The sequence below is a fragment of the Anthonomus grandis genome, chromosome 14 (genome assembly GCF_022605725.1).
Source record: "Anthonomus grandis grandis chromosome 14, icAntGran1.3, whole genome shotgun sequence".
NCBI lineage: Eukaryota > Metazoa > Arthropoda > Insecta > Coleoptera > Curculionidae > Anthonomus > Anthonomus grandis.
The window spans coordinates 22,130,110-22,151,709 of record NC_065559.1 but is presented as its reverse complement, the minus strand read 5'-3'; the positions used below and the strand labels follow the sequence as shown (position 1 = coordinate 22,151,709).

Sequence of the window (21,600 nt, the reverse complement as noted above, 5' to 3'; positions counted from 1 at the left end):
AAAGTCTACGTCCCTCCATACCATCAGAAAGCATACTGACTACCCAGTAATTCACTCGTACTTTAATACGTATCGTTCATTGTATCGGCGTCTTATCCTAATCCCACTATTCTAAACGATTGAATGAGAGTTCAAACAAGCCAAAGGAGTGCTGGAGAATAGTGAATGATATCTACAATAAAAACAACTACAAACCTGCTGCAAATCCAAAAATTAACATTGACGAACTCAATTTTTCGGTAACGTAAGCCAAAATCTTCAATAAAATCTTACTCCATCAACTGAACCACTTAGCTATTTTACAAATACAATGGTTCAAAATTCGTTCTTCTTTTTACCTACTGACTTGGAAGAAGTAATAAAAGTTTTAAACATGATGAAAAACAAAAATTCATTAGGTAACGATGGGATCAAGGTCAATTTTTTTTAATAGCCTCGTTTCGAGCACATTTAGCCACAAATTCCTAGTAGAACAACCGAAGATTTTATTTAACTTGCCGAATATTATTTTAATGTGTCTTGCTGAGGCGATCAATGTGTCATAGACAATGAGCACCTTTCCGGGTTATTTGAAGTGATTCCTATTTATAAGGATGGCAATCTGGACTCATCGATCTAACTTTCGACCTATTTCTCTTCTTTCCATACTATCAAAGTTAATAAAAAAACTCATAAAATTTCGAATGATGTCTTACCTCAACTTAAATAACCTCCTTAATAACTTTCAGTATGGCTTTCAAGAGGGCCGCAATATAGATGATGTCATTTACAATTTCTTGAATGATCTATCTATATGCCAAAATGAATGGCCGCGGCAGTCTTTTATGATCTTTCAAAGGCCTTTAAATGTGTTAGCCATGGAACTCTGCTAAAGTGTTGGGCCCAATTCCTTTTTTTTGTATGTCAATGATCTTACAAATCTGGACATTAAGGGGAAAATTACCTTATTTGCCGATTACACCACCATTCTTTGCCATGTATCAAATAGTGAATCCTTGCATCTGATCCTGATGATGGACCTCCAGAGAATATGGGACTGGTTTGACTCAAATAGCCCGTCATGAAACTTCAATAAGATCAAAATCCGGACGTTTAGGGGTAAGCTTGGGGATGTGTCCATTGGCGGTAATCAAGTTACTGAACACTCTAGCAACAGATTTCTTGGTGCCATCCTTGATAACAACCTTAAATTTACTAATCCCTTTATTTACTACTAATAAAAAGTATCAGCTGCTTGCTTTGCCATTAAGGTCGCAACTGAAGAGCTTGGTCTCAAGTTGGGTAGGACTGTACATTTGCCCTTGTCAAGTCTCGTCTTCGCTACAGTATTTGTTTTTCGAGGAATGCTATCAGTTATCTTATACAGTCGCTTTTTGTATTGCAACAGAGAGCCCTCAGGTATATTTGCAAGGCAAAACCTCGGGACTCCTGCCGCCCTATATTTGCTTGAGAAAACAGTCACCTGTGTGTATATACTGGAAGTTGCTAGCATTATGTTCAGGAATCGGCGTAAATATATGGCAGCGGACCTCAGGTATGTGATATGACAAAGGGGCAATCTGCAACTAATCACTCCCACGTCCGCTCTTATTCAGCAATCAATTTTTTACGAAGGTATAAAGGTGTTCAATCACCTGTCATGCAACATTAGAGACCTCGCATTACTCCAATGCTTCAGACGTAGGCTTAAAAAGTATCTGACAGAAAAGGCCAACTATAACCTTGAAGAGTCTTACACTTAATGTGGAGTCTACAGTGTATGTTTTTGTATGTATATATAGCTTTTGATTTTTCTCCTTTTTTTGTATACACTTCTTTTTTAATATCTTTTACTAAGTACATTTTTCAATTTACCAAATACGCCTTCTTCTTGTTAGGGCGTGGTCCAATCTTTAATGAAGATTGGCAACAAGCTTTGGACTGTTCTGGGTACTCTAAAATAGAGAATGAGCATACTTGTCCAGTCTCTCAAACGTTATTCAACCAAGAATCCTTCTTCCTACTTATGCTCCTCTTGCCCTAAATCTTTCCTTTCATCATTAATTTTAAGAGGTCATCTTTACTTCCACGCATTACATGACCCAGATAAAATATCTTTCTCTTTTTTTTTTTTTTTTGAATACGTGTATCAATTCTCTGGGAATAGGATTTGTCACCAATGTAGTTGGCAAGCGTAGCGCTTTAATGCCAAACTCCATCTACAACCTGCATATAATTTCGACATTTAAAACGGAAATATCTTAGGTGAGTAGAGTCAAGTGTTTGGAATCCTTCGCTGATGCATCAGCCAGCTACTAAGATTCTGCGGGAGGCAAAACTAGTGGCAAAGTTTTGCCTCCTAGCAGCAGTTAAAAAACGGAAACCAAACAAAAACTTCCTAGAGGCTCGAAGAATGAACACCTACTAAGTCTAGAAGGCGAACTCTATAACATCAAATGGGACATACTAGGAATTAGTGAGATCCGACAAAAAGGCGAGGCGAATACGATTTTGAACTCTGGATATATGCTCTTTCACAGAAATTCTGAAACAAACAAATTATCATATCGCAGGAGTAGCTATCATGATAAACAGCAATAGAAAACATTTTGTCATGAAAAGCAAAACTACATCAGACCGCGTTTTTTACATTACGTTTACAGGCATATCCAGCGATATTAACATCAACAGATGGAAATATCAACCAGTTCTATGAAGACCTGATAGCTAAAAATCATGAAAATACGACGTTTAAGGTTATAATCGATAGATGACTTTAATGCTAAAATAGGTCATCAGGAACATCGTTAATTTTGAACTTGGCACGCAAAACAAGAGAGGTAAAACGATGCTTGACTTTATGAAGAAGGAACAAATGAACTGCATGAGCATGATTTTCGAGAAACAACATCAAAGTAACTGGACATAGAAAAGTCCAGTTAGAGCAGTGAACGAAATTGACCATATACTGATTACGGACAGACAGCCCTGTACCCATATGTCAGTTCTTATCGTTTTAGTACCAAAAGCGACCACAGAGCCAAGAGCCACAATAAATATAAACAAACGCTTGGAAGGAAAAAATAAAATCGATAAAGCTGTTTGTCTAACAGGAATTCAGCCAAGTCAATTCAAGACAAAATGGAAGAATACAATACCTAAATGAACAAAAAACGAGAACTGAAGATCTGAAAAATATGGCTCTAATTGAGTTATCGTAAAAAAATCCCTAGCAGCATACAAGTAGAAGCGAATAAAATCTGTTAACCTAATATGAAACTCAGCCAGAACACAAACGTACTCCAGAGCGATGAAGAGTTAACAGGGCCTCAATAAAATAAGGACAAGTAAACAAAGATAAGATAACCAACAAGGACAAGTTGTGACAGAGAGGAAACACTCACTATCCAACATTTCTATCAGAAACTCTACAGACAATCAGTACCCAAGCCAAACCGTATAGATCAAGTAGTACTGAATTTGGACTCCGAGGACATGTCAGAGATTGATACTGCAAAGCTGAGAATGGTACTAAAGTAAATGAATAATCCGACAGATCAGAGAAAGTCAGTCTTCTGCCTATTTTATATAGGTTTCTTATCAAAATCATAATGAACTCAAGAAAAAGTTCGATTTCTACAAACCAGTGGAACATGCCTGATTTCGAAGCGGCTATACTACATAGGATCAGATTCAAACTACACGTACTCTTATTGAGAGGTGTACCGAATATAATATCCTATTACACCTCGCATTAGTCGACGGTAAAAAAGCTTTCGATTTAGTAGAAATCTGAGTGGTGCTCATGGCAATGGGTAATGCGAAAATTGACTCGATATATCTCGATAGATATTACCGATATCAACCTCATTAAAGATCTCTACAATCGTATTATAATACAAGTTAAAGTAGATAACAATATAACAACCGAAAAAATCCCCATACAGAGAGAGGTAAGTCAAGGCGATTCAATTTCTCCAATACTATTTACCTTGGAACTTGAATACTTGTGTAAGAACTTGGCAACATGGCAACAAAAGGGAGTCAATATAGATAGTAGATTTATGAATCATCTTTGATTCGCTGACGACATTGTGATCATGAGCACCGACCAGGTTGTTTTTTAGCATCATGATATGCGAAGTAAAGAAAGAGTCACAGCAGGTAGGACTAGAAATAAATATCCAATAAACGAAGATCGTGAGCTCAAACAAAAACGTTATTAATTTAAAATTTCAATATCAATAACCACATTCTTTAATTAGTGGAAGTATTCTTCTATGGATATGTATATATATATATATATATATATATATATATCTGGGACACAGCATAAGACTAGGCAAAGATAACCAAACAGCCTAGATAAGGTAGAGAATCAACTGGCAACATTTCGAAAACTCGCATATATCCTTAAAGAACTGAAGATCCAATTAACGTAAAACGAAAAACATACGATGCCTGTGTACTACCATTATATTGTACGGGCTCGTGACCATAACATCACAAAGAAAAGTGCACAATAGCTACGAGTTTATCGACGAGTAGACAAAGAAACGAGGATATGAGAGATCTGTAAAATACAAGTGGCACTGGGCAAGATTAATATAGGCTAAAAAAGAAGAAGAAAAGAAGAAGAAGAGGAAGACAAAGAATCAATTCTCTCTCGGATTGCGCTTATCGCAGCTCCTCCTCATTTGTGACATGCGCCATCCAAGGAACTTGAAAAGTCATGTCAGTCACATGTCGACTTTCATTCTGTTAATGGCGCTAACCTTCAAGGTCCACGCCCTTGTCACAGTCATACAAAAACACTGAGTATATATAACACTACAAAACGATATTCAAGATATAGACTTAGGATTGGATTATACCGTATGTGACCGCATCCAGTCAAACGAGGTTCTTACTTGCTCCTGGTTTTTTGTAGTAATTAATTTTAATGTCGTAACAGGGTTTCTGGTACAAAATACAACTCTGTCGGACAAATTTTTTATACACTTATTGGTTTAGTTGTTACGTTATGAAAACATCTTGTCGAACTTGCATTGTCTTATTTATTTAATGTAACACGACGTTTCGGTTGGTAAGTATCTCCAATCGTTATCAAGTGTAAACTGACAGCAAACTACTATTCTATAGGCTTATATACTAGATGTGTGCAGCGATGTGGAAAGAAAAATCATCCGTGAAAGGAGTTGGGGGGAGGACACGCCTCTCTCTAGATCCTACACTGTCCTGAGAGTAGAGGCTTCCAGATGTTGGGTACATCGACGCTTGGCTGGCTGAAGATCCCCTGATTCTGTGAGATGAAAACTGCCTCTACGAACTTCCTCTTCCGCCAGTGCTGTTCCTTGTGCAGAATCTTGGCTTCTGACCAATGGATATTGTGTCCATTATGCCACGCGTGCTCTGCTACTCCGGATTTGGACACCTCTCCTCTTTGGGTCCAGCTGCGATGTTCCTTCGCTCTGACTTCTAGGGGGCGCTTCGTTTCACCTATGTATGAGTCACCGCACTCACATGGGATCTGGTAGACGCAATTTTTGGTATCCAACAGGCCATCTGGTTTGGTCTTTGATATCACGCTTCTGATAGTGGTGCTAGATCTAAAGGCAGTTCTAATATTGTACTTGCTAGCAATGCGTCGGATTTGTTCCGATGTACCCCTAATGTAAGGTATGGGTAGAAGTCTGGTTGTCCTGGTGGCCTCGTCTCTGATTTGATTTGGACGCGTCCTTTGGATGGTCCTACTTATTAGCTTCTTTGGATATCCATTCTGTTGTGGGTCTTTGTAAATGTTATCCACTTCAGTCTTGAGATCCTCGTCGCTTCTACAGATGGTTCGAGCTCTATTGTAGAGGGATCTTATGATGCCTACTTTGATGGTTGCAGTATGGTTGGACTCATAGTGAAGATACTGGCCCGTGTGTGTTGGTTTTCTATAAACTGAAGTTCGTAGATTTCCACCGACCTTTTTAACGAGGACATCTAGGAAAGGTAGAGCTGAGTCTTTCTCTGTCTCCATCGTGAACTTGATTGTTGGTCTGAAGTTGTTGAGGTGAAGCAGAAACTCCTGAAGTGCTTTTTCCTCTTTGTCCCAGATGATGAAGGTGTCGTCCACATATCGAAGCCAGAGCTTGGGTTAGCAATGGGAGGCATCTATTGCATGTTCCTCGAACGATTCCATAAAGATGTTTGCTATTACTGGGGAAAGAGATGAACCCATCGGAAGTCCTTCGTCTTGGGCGTAGAATCTATCCTTCACCTGAAAGTAAGAATTACGAAGACAGATCTCCAAAAGTTCCATCACCCCGTCCAGAGGCAGTGTGGTCCGAGTTGAGAAAGCTGCATCCTTGCTTAGTTTGTTTCGGATGATGTTAAGAGACTCTCCTATGGGTACATTGGTGTAGAGACTTTCGACATCAAAACTCACCAATCTGTCATTGGTCTTGACTTCGATCCCTCCAAGAAGGTCTACAAAGTGGGCAGAGTTTCGCACGAAAGACGCTGCATTTCCCTGGATCGGTCTAATGATCTCCAAAAGGAATTTCGAGAGTTCTGATGTCGGCGAATTTCTAGAGCTCGTGATGGGCCGCAGAGGCATTTGCTCCTTATGAATCTTGGGTAGTCCGTATAGGTGTGGAGGTTTGCTATAATGTGGTGTCAGCCTAGAGCGTACCGCATCCGACAATGTTGAGGAGTACTTCTTAAGTGCTCTGTAAATTCGACCTTCTATGGTTGTCGTCGGATCCTTAGATAGTAGCCTGTATTCGCCTTTGTTCAAAACTTCCTCAACCTTGTTTTCGTAGGTTTCCAGGTCCATAACCACAGTTGCATTGCCCTTATCTGCAGGAAGAATTTTGATGTTCTTTTCACTTTTGCGATTCCTGAGAGCTGTTTCCTCTTCTTTGCTGATGTTCTGCGAAGGTTTCTGTTTTTTAAGTGAGTCCAGAGCAACCCTTACCTCGTGTCGAAATTCATCGGCCTCAGGACGTGGTAGGTGGATTGATTCTACTGAAGACACTATGTCTATAAAGGATGGTTTTGAGGATATGGCGAAGTTTAGTCCTCTGTTTACCACCTTTTGTTCAGCATCGATAAGGGTTCTTTTTGACACATTAATGATGGTGCGGGGAGGTTAGAGGTTGGTGCTGGTTGAGTCCTGTTGGTACGTCTGGATTTAAGGTTTTAGAGTTTTGAAAGGTGGCCTGCTCTTAGCTTTTCTCTTAGTTTCTGGCAAGCGAAGTCTATTTTGTCAAAGATTGGTTGATAGTCTTCCTCCAATGTAACTTCTTTTTTTTTTTTGTCTAGTGGCTGATCGTTGGTTTAGAAGATTTTTCGTTTTTGCTGTTCCTTATTGCATTCATAACTTTCTGTTTTAATATTTTAGGAGATCTGTCCAAGGCTCTGGTCAATTCGAAGTGGAGCGGTTTCAGCATTTAACCAACTATTCTATGTATGATTTCTAGTGTGTCGTGAGATCCTCGATATCAATAACTGCCCTGTTATTATCGTCAAGTAAGGCACATGTGTTCGATTATCTGTTTCTTCATTTATCCTTATCATTTCCTTTAATTCGTCGTCCGTCATCCATGCTGTCTTGGGGTCCAATTTCTTCTCTTTCATGTTGCTCAGTATACTGTGTATTTCTTTCTATTATGTAAGTTATTAGTTATTTAAGAAAATTCCTCAGACCTTGAATATCGACGGAAGTAGTAGGAGGCTTTTAAAGTCTTTTCAGTTTTATCTATTGCTGCCAACTACTGGATTGTGGTCGTTGTTTATGTCCACTCTTATTCCTTGCAAGCCATTTCTGTATGTATGATTTACTAGAATAAAGTCTATTTGATATTGTTTTCAATATGGTAAGGTGATTGCCAGGTGTACAGTCCATAAGGGAGCAAATAAGGGAGCCATAGAAGTATTGGTAATCAGTAGGTTTTTTCCTATCACAATTGTACCATCTTATCTTGGATTGCACTGTTCTAGATTGCATTTTTCAAAAACAGTCTACACTACTCTCTTTCTCTCTCTCTCATTCTTGACATATTAATCACCCAACATTATACTCACTTCATATGGTTTGATATTATTTAATATTGACAAGAATAACTTATGATGATGAATGTGATAAGAGATGTTCAACGGAATGTCCAACAAATACAATCTATCTTGGATACTACTTTTTTCACAGACCATTTCGATGTGTGATAGATATTGTTATCACCGGGTACAGCATGTCCATTAGCAAATAGAACTTAAAATATTTGTTATTTCCTATAAAATAGTGTACGGTCTCTATGATCAGTCACAACAGCTTATACTAGCTATTAAAATCGCTCCATTTTTGCCCACTAAAATAGCACTTATAGACATAAAGTTTATCTTTATCGCGGTAATAAATATTCGACATAATAACGGTTATATTATTCCCGCCATGTTACAGAATAACCAAATATTAATGGAGAAAATTTAACGACACGGCACAATGAACCTGCGATGGCGCATAAAAATTAAATGAGGCAATCAGTAAATAGAAAAAAGTACTCTAAGGGATTTTTAGTCAAAATCAATAAGCGCTACTGTTTTTTTTTTGCAGTATTAAATTTGTATCATGATGGGTTGAGTAATTTTATTTAAGTAAGTATTAATAATAGCTAGTATTATACCAGTGAATTATTATTCTAGCATATCCTAATTGTAATCAAATGGCACAATCACTCAGCATAGGCATTGCTGCATCAAGAATGATCCTCATATATAGTGTGGCTTTTAATTGTGCCCCCTCTTATCTTTTGAATGCGTTTATATAAAAATTTGAAATTTGGCACACTAGATACTACTTTTTGGTACCTAGCTCATTTTGCAGCAAAACTACAAAATGGCGGCGGGACGCCATTTTGAAAAATAAAATTATATAGAAAGGGGGTCCTGCAATACATCATTTGAAAGTTCCCACTGAATGCTATATGGTCCTAGAATATTAAGTCATTACTTCGACCCATAGGCAGCATATGGCAGCCTTTTAAAATCCCATTTCTTGCATGTTTATTTCAATTTAAAATAATTAAACTTTGGGTAACACAGAAACGTGACTGTTTCACCACAAAAGATGTTGAAAATGTGCTCCATTAACTTCAAGACAGTAAAATAATCTATTGGAGAACTCTTTACGAACATATTGGAAAGTGGCAACATCAATATTGCGACATGCATCAATTATCTTTGACGTAGATCGAAGATAGATTCTGGCTGGATGACGTAGACTTTTTCTTCCAAGTAACCCCATAAAAAAAGTCCAGATGTGTTAGATCGGGCGACTTGACCGGCCACTCGGTATGCCCATGACGACAAATCCACCGATTAATCCTCCGAGTTTCAACAAAGCAGCAATTTGTGGTGATTCGCAGCCTTTGATTTCGTCGATTTACCGCTTTCAAGAGCGAATCACTACGAACCGAGTGAACTCGGTTTACAAATCGATTTTTAATGAACCAAAGCCCTACACACCATGCACGAATAACCGAATCTCGCATAACGAATCGCAAACTGCGCATCGCCTGTAGCGAGCTTAATAGAGGACCTGGAGCAAGTACATGAGATGTTAAATTCTGATCTGCTAACTTCTTCGTACGGTATGAGGTGAAACCAAAGTACCGTCAATGTCTGTTAGTCTTCTTACCAAAGCTGGAGTGCTGTTCACTCTCGAAGAACTTGAAGACTAAGAAATTGATCCTTAACTGGGTTTGTGGCTCCTCGTCTTCCCTGTCCAGGTCTACTTGAATAACAACCAGTTTGACACCGTAATGCGTGGATTGCCAAGCCCTTCGGCAATATACCTAATCTGAGGACGTCTTCAATCAGATTGCGTCTCGTAGAGCAACGGCTTGTGCGACTTATTCTAAGCTCATCGTTTTTAAACGTATCGCTTACACAATAGTCGGTCATTTTTGACATGCCGCGATGCCATGGAAACTTATACATATTTCTTTTGTCAACAGCCAACTTTGCAATATTTTTAAAACCAAATTCTTGCTACTGAAGTATTATTGCATTGTTTCCTTTAAGCTAGTGCTTTTTCTTTAAGAGTCCAGATAACGGAATAAATCAAAAAACAAGTTGTTAAGAAAAGATGGGGCTTGAATTGCAGCAATAAGAATCATTACTCGGTTGTGACTTCTTTCCACGAGGTGTTTAAAAGTTGAAAGTGAAATTCGACTTTTTATTAACATCTGTATAATAACAAAACCGTTGTAAATTTTTGTAGCTTCGATATGAAAAAATTGTGACAATAAAATTTGGCAACAAATGATCAAAATCGATGCAATTCTGAAAACGTTATTAAGGATCGAGTTTGAACTAAATTTTCGTTGTCCGGTTAATTTTGCGGGCCAGTATCGATGGTAAGTATGATATGCATTTCGTATGGTATTATATTAAGTTTTAATTTACTTTGAAATATCGTAGGATTTTAAGACGGCTGGATAATGTTAAGTAATTTGTGTATTTTCAATCATTTATATAGAATGAACTCTACCTATCAAAGTATAGGAATAATCTATACATAGAAACCATCTGAATTGGTTTCAAATCCGTTATAAGCGTGGCTAGAGTCAATGTTTGTACGTTGTTTAATAGTTTATGCCATTTGTACTTTTGTGCTGTCGCTCTTGGTCGTAGTATGTTTTTATAACCATGACCACGAACTTAATAAATATGTATTTCTGGACTGCTAATGCATATGGCCATCATAACCAAAAATGACCGCTGCCTGGTGGCCGCCATTTTTATAGTGGTCGTGTCCTTTTGATGTTGGTCACTCGGAACATTTTCAGTATTGCCAACAAAAAATATATTAAATAAAAGTAATGAAGTTCACGACGCGGACGTTTAACGTGTGATCTATCACGAATTAAATTTATTTTTCTCATTGCTAAAATGGGTTTAATAAAAACCAAGTGATAGGGTTTCAATAACCTTTGTTTTTAACAAAATTTGTTAAGTAAACACAAGCAAAAATTTAAAAAAAGAGAAGTTTATGAGAATAAAAAAACATATATTTTAAAGTGCATCAATCTATCCTAAGTTAATAAAAACTTTGCCTCATTTTAGGTGACGATTACTTTCTCTCATAATTTTTAACAAAATTCTTAAACAAGTACAAGAAAAATCTCAAAGCTAATGCAACTAGCTTAAATTCTTAACTAAATGTAACTTTCTATTTTGTTTTTGTAAACATAACCTCTCAAACACTTTAATTGTTTTATTTCCCTACAATTGGCACGACTGAAATTTCTCAGAGTGACCAACATCGAAAGGGCACAATCACGCAAAATGACGGCCACTTGGTAGTGGTCATTTACTTTTTATTGAATTGGTAGTCCAGTACGCGGATTCCGTGTTCTGTCACTTTCAACATGTCGAATTCTAGTGTTGAATTCTACTTCTAAAGTCAACACGTCGCCAAATATGTATTCCGTGTACCCATGGTTACCGGTTCGGTAAAAGTCGGGATTTATGAACATGTCGCATTTTGGATACTATTCATTCTGAAAATGTTTGAGCAAATTTTAGGTATTTTTTCTTTGTTACTAAATATCTAAGGATTATTTTTTAAATTGTGTTTGTATTGGTCAATAGTTTGTAGGTTATGTGATCTGTGATGGTTTGTTTTTTTCGATATTTACTTTCAAAAATATTTACTCGGAATTTACTAATTCGATATTTACTGGACTGCAACTGCGTTATCAGTGACATCAATATCTTGTAAGATTGAATTATAGACATAACGCGCCATGTCTTTGTTAAGCCTGAAGGCTTTTTTAAAAACTCGGTTGTTAAGCTCAAAACAGTTAGATGCTTCCCTCATCCTATGTCTCTCAATATTAAACAACCGGATTTGCTCTAAATGCTCCTCTCTTCTCAGAGCCTATTATTGTACAGAGCCTATTATATAAAGCCTTTTATACAGAGGATATTATTTATATTGACAGGAAACATCTAAAATATAAATAGGTATTTGTATAACAAGGAAACACGCTATGTATATGTTACATGCCAAATTTTTGAGATGAAATTTATAGAAAGTAGCCATGAAACTAATTAGAAACGATTAAGGTAAGCAACACAACAAAACATTATAGGTTCAGACAAAAATATAACCTAAGCTAAATTTGGGGTCCTATTGGAGCCCTCCTAACCTAACAAATGGCAAAAACAAACAGAAATAACAACGTAAAACGTAACTACAACACCTTTAGAACCTAAAGTCAAACTACAATAACCAAAATAAATGTAATGCAAATAAAAACAACACAAACCTAACAAAAATGAAGCTCGTATCAATATAAGACAAATTTAAGAAGCTCAAAAAGGTGCTACCAAATACCTACAATTTAAAAAGTATTAGTTTTACCTTGTATGGGTATTTAGAAAAATACCCAAAGTACCATCAATAAAAAAAAAACAATTAACAATTTTTACAAAACCGCCCAACGTCAAAATATAAAAAAAAAACGAAGAAAGTCGAATAGAAAAGATGAAATCAACACGTCAAGAGGTGTCGTCTTCGTAGCGACTGAGAACAGGCGAAAGTCGTGTAGCAAACGGTGTACGGAATACAAAATTTTATAGGCGACATGTCGCTATGGAATTCAACAGTACACGGAATCCGCGTCCAGGTTTATTTATTAAGTTCATAACCATGACAGATTCGTATTGACAGTAGTACGTTAACTATAACCGATTCCAAGCGATCTATCGGTTTTAACAGCGGTTAAGCCCTTGGTTCACCTTGAACAGTCCCTTTATAACATAACTAATCGTGTCCGCTTGGACGTGTTTGGTTGAAGTAACTTCGTAATTTGTCAGCTGTCACTATCATAATTTTGTTTGTTTTTAAATAATATCCCAGACGCTAGTAATATTATATGTAATTAGTTCTTAAACATAAATATCAATAAAGAAAACTTATTAGCCATAATAAATTTTGTGTCATTTTGAAAAAGGAAATAATTTGTTGTTTGTTTTTATTTTTTCCCGCACTTATTTCAATATCTTTGACATTTGACATTTAGAAAACAGCTCCGGACGTGGGTAATTACTGTTCCAAATTGATGACGTATAAAGGGCTAATTGGTGACGTCACGTATCTCAAGCGGTTATAACTATAACCGCTTGGACGTGTTTGGTTAATACCATTTAGGAACGGTAATTACCGATAGACCGCTTGGAATCGGTTTATGTAAACATTAAATATAGTTACCATACTTGAAATTCACAAAATCTTTCACTTTGCCCGACACTTTATTTTAAATTTAGCACGACATTATCAAGTGTAAATTGACAATAATAATTATTTTATAGGCTTATTTACTAGATATGTTAAATTACTAGATAAGCGCATCTTGCAGCCCTGATAGAAGAAGTCTTCAGATTTTGATAATAACAACACTGGCCTGGCTGAAGATTCCTTGGTTTTGCGGGATGTAAATAGCTTCCGGCAATGTTATTTTCTTCCAATGTTGCTTCTTTCATAAAATCTTTGCTTCTGTCCAATGTTCCAATGTTCTAGCCATTGAACCGGGCGTGTTCTACTATGAATACCGCCCTAATTAACTAATCTGTAAGTGCAAGAAAGTTTGTTTCTTCTGGTATATCCTGTATACGTATTGGCCTGTAAGATTGTATATGAAGGGCACAGGGGTAAAAGGGGCTCATTGCAATTTTACTCAAAACTGTGATGTTTTCAGGATTGATAGTATTTCATATGTACTTTTACCTCCCATATTCCAAACTAGATAAAACGTGCTCATTGAAGAAAAAATCTGCTTAAAAAAATAAGCTATACACGGGTAGAACGAGCTCATTTATCGTGTAAACCGAGCAAAAACGGGCTCATTGTAGAAATTAGCGCGTTTTTGCATGCAATGCGTTTCAACCATGCTATTATTAAAATTAATTTGTTCCAATGTTAAGTATTATTGCGTCAGTTGGTAGGTCTACTAGATGAGAGCATGCTTCGTTGTTTTCTTTTTGTTTGTTTTACCCTTAAAACTCAAAAAGTTCTCATTATGGAAAGTGGTGAACATAGCAGTGATGAAGAACTAAACCTGAAAAATAGTGTAATGGAGCCTAGGAGCAAAAAAAGAAAATCTTACGGCAGATTAAGGGACGTTAATAAGAAAATGAGACTCCAAAGTCATGAAATGGGCCCTGATTGCAACTGTTTAAAAAAGTGTTTTGATGTTGTACCCAGTGATACAAGATGTAACATACAAGAGGAGGGGGCACAAGTATATATTTAAAAACAATATAGACTATACAGTAAAAGATACATCCTTTGTAAACTTGGAAGAGTGCAATTTTTTGTCAATAACCTTGACTAAACTTAAATGTACTATAGATTATATACAGACCACCGAGCAGCAATGCACAAAAATTTGTTAGTGAACTGGACAATATCATTGAAAGTGAAAAAAATCCTTGCTTAATTATAGGTGACATAAACATAAACTTATTAATAGATTCTCACATAGTAAATGAATATAAAAATGTAATATCAATCAACGCCTTTGAAATAAAAAATAAGCTAACTATTGACAATGCTACTCGAACAACACAAACAAGTAAAACAATACTAGATCATATCATAGCAAATAAGAAACTACAGTGCAAAATAAAACTAGATGATCATATGGTTTCTGATCAAAAAATAATAAAAATAACTCTTAATAGAAAGGTGGAAAAATACAAGAAAGAAAGAATTATTAAATATAAATTAATATGGTGCAAATGGTGCAAGAAAAACTACATGGAAAAAATAATGGTGTACAATCCTTCCAAGAATTGGCTGAGATTATTGTTAACTCTAAAAACCAATGTTCTAAGAAATATACACTAAAGATTAGATCTGCTAATGATTGGATTACTCCGGAGTTTATAAGAAAATTAAAAATACGAGATGAACTATATATTCGCTGGAAGAGGATCCCAAATGAGTTTACAGAAAGAGAATTTAAGAGCATCAAAAATACAGTAAATAATATGCGAAAGAATTTGCAACAGAAGTATGCTGAGATGAGATTTAAGGCAGTGAGTGGAGATTCTAAGAAGACATGGAGAGTGATTAATGAACTTTATAAGAAAAAGAAAAACAACAATACTAAAATAAAGCAAATTGAGATAGATGGACAAAAAATTACAAACGAAAAACAAATTGTACAGGAGTTTAATCACCATTTTACATCTATAGGAAAAAAACTTGCCCTTAAAATGGAAAAAACTCAAACTACAACATTTATAGAGGAGGAAACAATAAATAGCATTTTCTTAGAACCTACAGACCAAAATGAAATAATAAATACAATTTCTGAATTGAAACAAAATAGCTCTCCAGGCCTGGACAAAGTTACCACCAAAGACTTAGAAAAATTAACCCATGTAATAGGAGATATTGTAGTGACAATGGTTAATGGAATATTAGAGACAGGAATTTTTCCAGAAGACTTAAAAACAGCAAATATAATACCAGTGCACAAGAATGGAAAATGTGAGGATCTAAACAACTATAGGCCTATTTCGCTACTGAGTACATTCTCCAAACTAATAGAAAAAATAATTAAGAAACGTATGACTAGGTTTATAGAACAGAATTTTCAATTCGATGACCAACAATATGGATTTCAAAAAAGAGTAACACCTTGGGAGCTGTCTCGGACCTATTAGAGTATGTGTCAAATGAAATTGATCAACAAAAATATGTTGTAGCTGTCTTTGTCGACCTGCAAAAAGCCTTCGACACTGTTGATATTGAATTGCTGCTAAGTAAAAGTAGTAAAATGGGATTTCGAGGCATATGTGGGAGCTTACTAAGGACATATTCAGTAGGTAGGAGACACTACACAACAGTAAACGACCAAAACAGTGAGGCAGAGACTTTAAATGTGGGGGTAGCGCAGGGGTCAGTGCTTGGACCGTTGCTTTACCTATTGTATGTGCATAGCCTAAAATATACTGGTCTTATGGCTAAGTATTTTATGTTTGCTGATGACACAGTTCTAGTGTTCTTAGCCAAAGACATTAAAACCCTTGAAAAGGAAATAAATGACTCTTTAGATATATACTATAAGTGGCTGTGTTATAATAGGCTTAGTATAAATGCTACCAAAACTGTCTACATGATTGTAAGTAATAAAACTAAAACAAAATGTGATATTAGTGTACATGTAAGCGGCAATAAACTAAGAAGTGACAGACTACAAATATTTAGGTTTAAATATAAATAATAAACTTTCATGGAATAATCATATACAAAAAATTAGTGACAAAATATCTCCTATGCTTGGTGCTTTGAGAAGGTGCTCTCACATGTTAAATAATAAAACAAAAAAATTACTCTACAACAGGTTTATTGAACCACATTTGAGGTATCTTATAGTATGTTGGGGAAATGTTCCAAATTATTTATTAAATGAAATACAACGAGTGCAAAATAAAGTAGTTAAATTAGTTTATTCTTTAGATTATTACACACCAAGTGATATAATTTATAAAAATACTGGTATTTTAAACATTAATTAATTAAGAACCTATGAACAAATTAAATTTATAAAATGTATACAGTTAAATAATATTAAGACTAGTTTAAAGGGAAAATTATTACAAATTAAAGACTGTCAAAAGTATCAGCTAAGAAATAAAAACATGTTGAGAAATGCATTGGTGCGAACAAAAAAATGTCAGGACTCTCCATTACATAGTACAATAAGTGTCTTCAATAAAATTCCAGAAACTATTGTGAATCTAAAAAGCTACAAAAATATGTGTAAAAGACTAAAACAATACCTTAAGGTAAACTAAATAAATATATTAAATATGTAAGGCTGTAAGACATAATCTCTATATTAATCAAGTAATATTGTACTAAATTTATTTAGAATTATGTTCCTAATTTTGCTGTATTTTTTTCTTTTTTTTTGTTAAGTTTTAGGCCCTGGTGCCAGTTTGTAAACTGTTTTTGGGTCATAAATAAAGTTATTAAAAAAAAAAAAAAATATATATTAAAACATTTTAACATGCTTAGTTCGACTAATGCTCAAAATTCATACCTTAGTGGCTTAATATCAGTACTTCCGGTTCAACGTAAGACATTGAGAAAAGGTGCTAAGCACTACAGTGCATCCTACAAGTTCAGGGTGCGAGCTGTGGTAGCGGGTAGCACGGAAGAATTTGACGTGTGCCGTAAAGCATTTATTGCTATACATAGCATATCAAGAAAAAAAGTGGAAATTTTGGTAGCAAGCTTGAAGGAAACAGGATACGCTTCTGAAGATAAACGAGGTAGGCACCCAAACCATTCTAATAAGCTTCCAGTAGAAACTATAAGCCTAGTCAGGCAGCATATTAATTCATTTAAAGGTCGTGGAAGTCATTATGGCCTGAAGGACTCTTCAAAAATATACCTTTCTGAAGAGCTAAACATAAAAAAAATGCATAAAATGTTTAAGGAACTTCACCCTGGCAATAAAATATCGTACGAGTCGTACAGGCAGGTGTTTTGCCGTGATTTCAATATCTCCTTTGGTTATCCACGAACGGATACTTGTAGCAGCTGTGATGAGTTCACAATAAAAATTAAAAACTTAGAATCTGAAAAACTCATCTGAGGAGATCTTACGGATATCTAGGGAGATGGAGAGATTAACTACAGAAAACGCATTACATAAGAAAAAAGCGGAAACTTTTTATAGTAGGATGAGGATGGCTAAGATAAACAGTAAAAAAATCTAATTTAGAGGCAATTTGTATGGATTTTGCCAAGAATCTTCCAGCGCCAAATATACCAACAAAGGATACCTATTACAAAAGGCAGCTATCAACATACGCATTAAATGTCCACGTATTGTCTACCTCTGAGAGCTATTTTTACGTCTATCCAGAAACCCAAGGGAAAAAGGGTTCAGATGATGTGTGCTCACTGCTTCATAACTTCATATATAACCATCTAGATCGAGAAGTCATCACAAATATTTTGTGATTCATGCAGTGGCCAACAAAAAAATTTTACCTTTGACTGGTTGAAAATATTGGAAGAATCCCGCCATTCCCCAACTCCATTTACGATTATCGAGGTCAATCACACCTTTTTTCGCAGCTGGGGAAAATTTCTTGACAATAGTTACGCAAAAAAGTCGCCATTCCCATCTAGACCAATCAGAGAAATTAAGATAAATAGAGGACCTTTGATACAGTATCGCACTACATATAATGGATGTTGGGAGTCAGCTTCGCTGCAAGGAAAAAACCGAAAGTCTTCGCGACTAGCTGTTCGTCATCTTCAAGACAACGAATTTATGCTACCTGAGTTAAGTTATGAAGGTACAAATTTTTTTATTATTATTAAATCTGTTTTTTACGTATTTTATTTATATATTTAGGGCAGCTTTCAATATCTGCTGAGAAGTTTCGGGACCTGCAGCATTTAAAAAAGTTTTGCAACAAAGCAGCGCTTTGCCAAGACTTTTTTTCAAACCTGCCGCATCACTAATTAACGAATTGGTAAATTTTAAGGATAAGGTCGGTTTTATAGATCTACAATAGTAATATCTATTATTTTTTTAGGAATATTGTTTAGAGCCTTTCGCACTAACGACGATCGAGGTTATGATTACTGTGAAAGAACAGGCTCATTTCAATAAAATGGACCCCTTTTTCCCCTGTCACTTTTGTACCTGTATGCGATTTTACTATTTTTTTGTACTGAACGGAAATACAAACAGTCTCAAAACACTTAGGGAGTTTGTTTATTGTTTTATCTTCACAAAAAAAAGTTAATTGTTTGAAAAAAGCAACAGAACGTTCGTAAGCTAGAATTTCAACCTTAAAATCGCTCTGCTGAAAAATCACAAAAATGCTCATGAGCTCTTTTTACCCCTGTGCCCTTCATATAATATTGTATATATCCTGTTTAGATATCTAATTATATCCTGTTGTATGTGCAACATAGCCGTTGTGGCTTGTTGTCGCCGCCATTACTAGTTCTCATAACTGAAACCGCAGTTATTGCAGTAACCACTATGATAAATACATCCTGTTGTACTTGTGACATCGCCGTTGTGTTTGGTTACATCCTGTATACACACCCGTTATAACCATTTAAAACCGTAAATACAATATGGAAATCGATAGAGCGTTGTTTGACATCGAAATCGATGACACCCTACTGATGTGAGAACTACAAACCGTTACTACGAATCTCGTTCCTGTTGCCGTCAGTTGTCAGCCACTGTCAATTCCGGGGAATTCTGAATCCACTATTGCTGATCTGAAAACCTCTCTTGTTCGGGTTCAATTTTGATGTGTGGTCGCTTTGTCTCGCCTATGTATGACTTAACATTCACAGAGGATTAGATATATAAAAAAAAATATATATAGTCTATTAGTACTATTCTTAATTATATATAGTCTAGATATGTTTTTAATTTTTGAATTTTTTCACCAAAAATTGATTTTTTTCGAAATCAAACTAAGTATACCAACGTCTTATTCTGATCACCTAGATCACGGAAACACCGGGTTGGAATTTTCCCGATAGCTCTCATAGAAGCCGAGATATCGACCTTCAAAGTTTGGGTTTTTTCACTTTTCGGGTATACCCCCCCGTATCGAATTTTTTCACCAAAAATTGATTTTTTTCGAAATCAAACTAAGTATACCAGCGTCTTATTTGGGTCACCTAGATCACGAAAACACCGGGTTATAACAGGATCCGATCAGAACTAAGGGAATGAGAGCACTTTGAAAATCGTGAAAAAGTCGTTTTCGACGTCCGTTTTTGAGGCCAAAAATGGGCATCAAAAATGCCATATCTCAGCTATTAGGAGAGCTACGACCTTGTGGATGGTCTCGTTGGATTCAGAACGACGAAACTAAGACAAAACCGTTGGAATTTTCCCGATAGCTCCTATAGAAGCCGAGATATCGACCTTCAAAGTTTGGGTTTTTTCACTTTTCGGGTATACCCCCCCGTATCGAATTTTTTCACCAAAAATTGATTTTTTTCGAAATCAAACTAAGTATACCAGCGTCTTATTTGGGTCACCTAGATCACGAAAACACCGGGTTATAACAGGATCCGAGCAGAACTAAGGGAATGAGAGCACTTTGAAAATCCTGAAAAAGTCGTTTTCGACGTCCGTTTTTGAGGCCAAAAATGGGCATCAAAATTGCCATATCTCAGCTATTAGAAGAGCTACGACCTTGCGGATGGTCTCGTTGGATTCAGAACGAGGAAACTAAGACAAAACCGTTGGAATTTTCCCGATAGCTCTCATAGAAGCCGAGATATCGACCTTCAAAGTTTGGGTTTTTTCACTTTTCGGGTATACCCCCCCGTATCGAATTTTTTCACCAAAAATTGATTTTTTTTCGAAATTAAACTAAGTATACCAACGTCTTATTCTGATCACCTAGATCACGAAAACACCGGGTTATAACAGGATCCGAGCAGAACTAAGGGAATGAGAGCACTTTGAAAATCCTGAAAAAGTCGTTTTCGACGTCCGTTTTTGAGGCCAAAAATGGACATCAAAAATGCCATATCTCAGCTATTAGAAGAGCTACGACCTTGTGGATGGTCTCGTTGGATTCAGAACGATGAAACTAAGACAAAACCGTTGGAATTTTCCCGATAGCTCCTATAGAAGCCGAGATATCGACCTTCAAAGTTTGGGTTTTTTCACTTTTCGGGTATACCCCCCCGTATCGAATTTTTTCACCAAAAATTGATTTTTTTCGAAATCAAACTAAGTATACCAGCGTCTTATTTGGGTCACCTAGATCACGAAAACACCGGGTTATAACAGGATCCGAGCAGAACTAAGGGAATGAGAGCACTTTGAAAATCCTGAAAAAGTCGTTTTCGACGTCCGTTTTTGAGGCCAAAAATGGGCATCAAAATTGCCATATCTCAGCTATTAGAAGAGCTACGACCTTGTGGATGGTCTCGTTGGATTCAGAACGACGAAACTAAGACAAAACCGTTGGAATTTTCCCGATAGCTCTCATAGAAGCCGAGATATCGACCTTCAAAGTTTGGGTTTTTTCACTTTTCGGGTATACCCCCCCGTATCGAATTTTTTCACCAAAAATTGATTTTTTTCGAAATCAAACTAAGTATACCAGCGTCTTATTTGGGTCACCTAGATCACGAAAACACCGGGTTATAACAGGATCCGATCAGAACTAAGGGAATGAGAGCACTTTGAAAATCCTGAAAAAGTCGTTTTCGACGTCCGTTTTTGAGGCCAAAAATGGGCATCAAAAATGCCATATCTCAGCTATTAGGAGAGCTACGACCTTGTGGATGGTCTCGTTGGATTCAGAACGACGAAACTAAGACAAAACCGTTGGAATTTTCCCGATAGCTCCTATAGAAGCCGAGATATCGACCTTCAAAGTTTGGGTTTTTTCACTTTTCGGGTATACCCCCCCGTATCGAATTTTTTCACCAAAAATTGATTTTTTTCGAAATTAAACTAAGTATACCAACGTCTTATTCTGATCACCTAGATCACGAAAACACCGGGTTATAACAGGATCCGACTCTCACGAGATGTG

At 36.2% G+C, this 21,600-nt stretch overlaps 2 long non-coding RNA genes across 2 annotated transcripts in view; both read right to left on the bottom strand.

Moving 5' to 3' along the window:
- Window positions 1–19,517: 19,517 nt before the first annotated feature.
- Window positions 19,518–21,600, bottom strand: part of LOC126744363 (uncharacterized) — a 7,691-nt gene continuing 5,608 nt past the window's right edge. The window contains exons 4-5 of the long non-coding RNA XR_007663130.1: window positions 20,084–20,240; window positions 19,518–19,537 (exon numbers count right to left, since the gene is read on the bottom strand). This is a non-coding gene — a long non-coding RNA (uncharacterized LOC126744363). The remainder of the gene's footprint in view (window positions 19,538–20,083; window positions 20,241–21,600) is intronic.
- LOC126744368 (uncharacterized) overlaps window positions 20,431–21,600 on the bottom strand; it is a 1,726-nt gene continuing 556 nt past the window's right edge. The window contains exons 2-3 of the long non-coding RNA XR_007663134.1: window positions 20,817–20,973; window positions 20,431–20,450 (exon numbers count right to left, since the gene is read on the bottom strand). This is a non-coding gene — a long non-coding RNA (uncharacterized LOC126744368). The remainder of the gene's footprint in view (window positions 20,451–20,816; window positions 20,974–21,600) is intronic.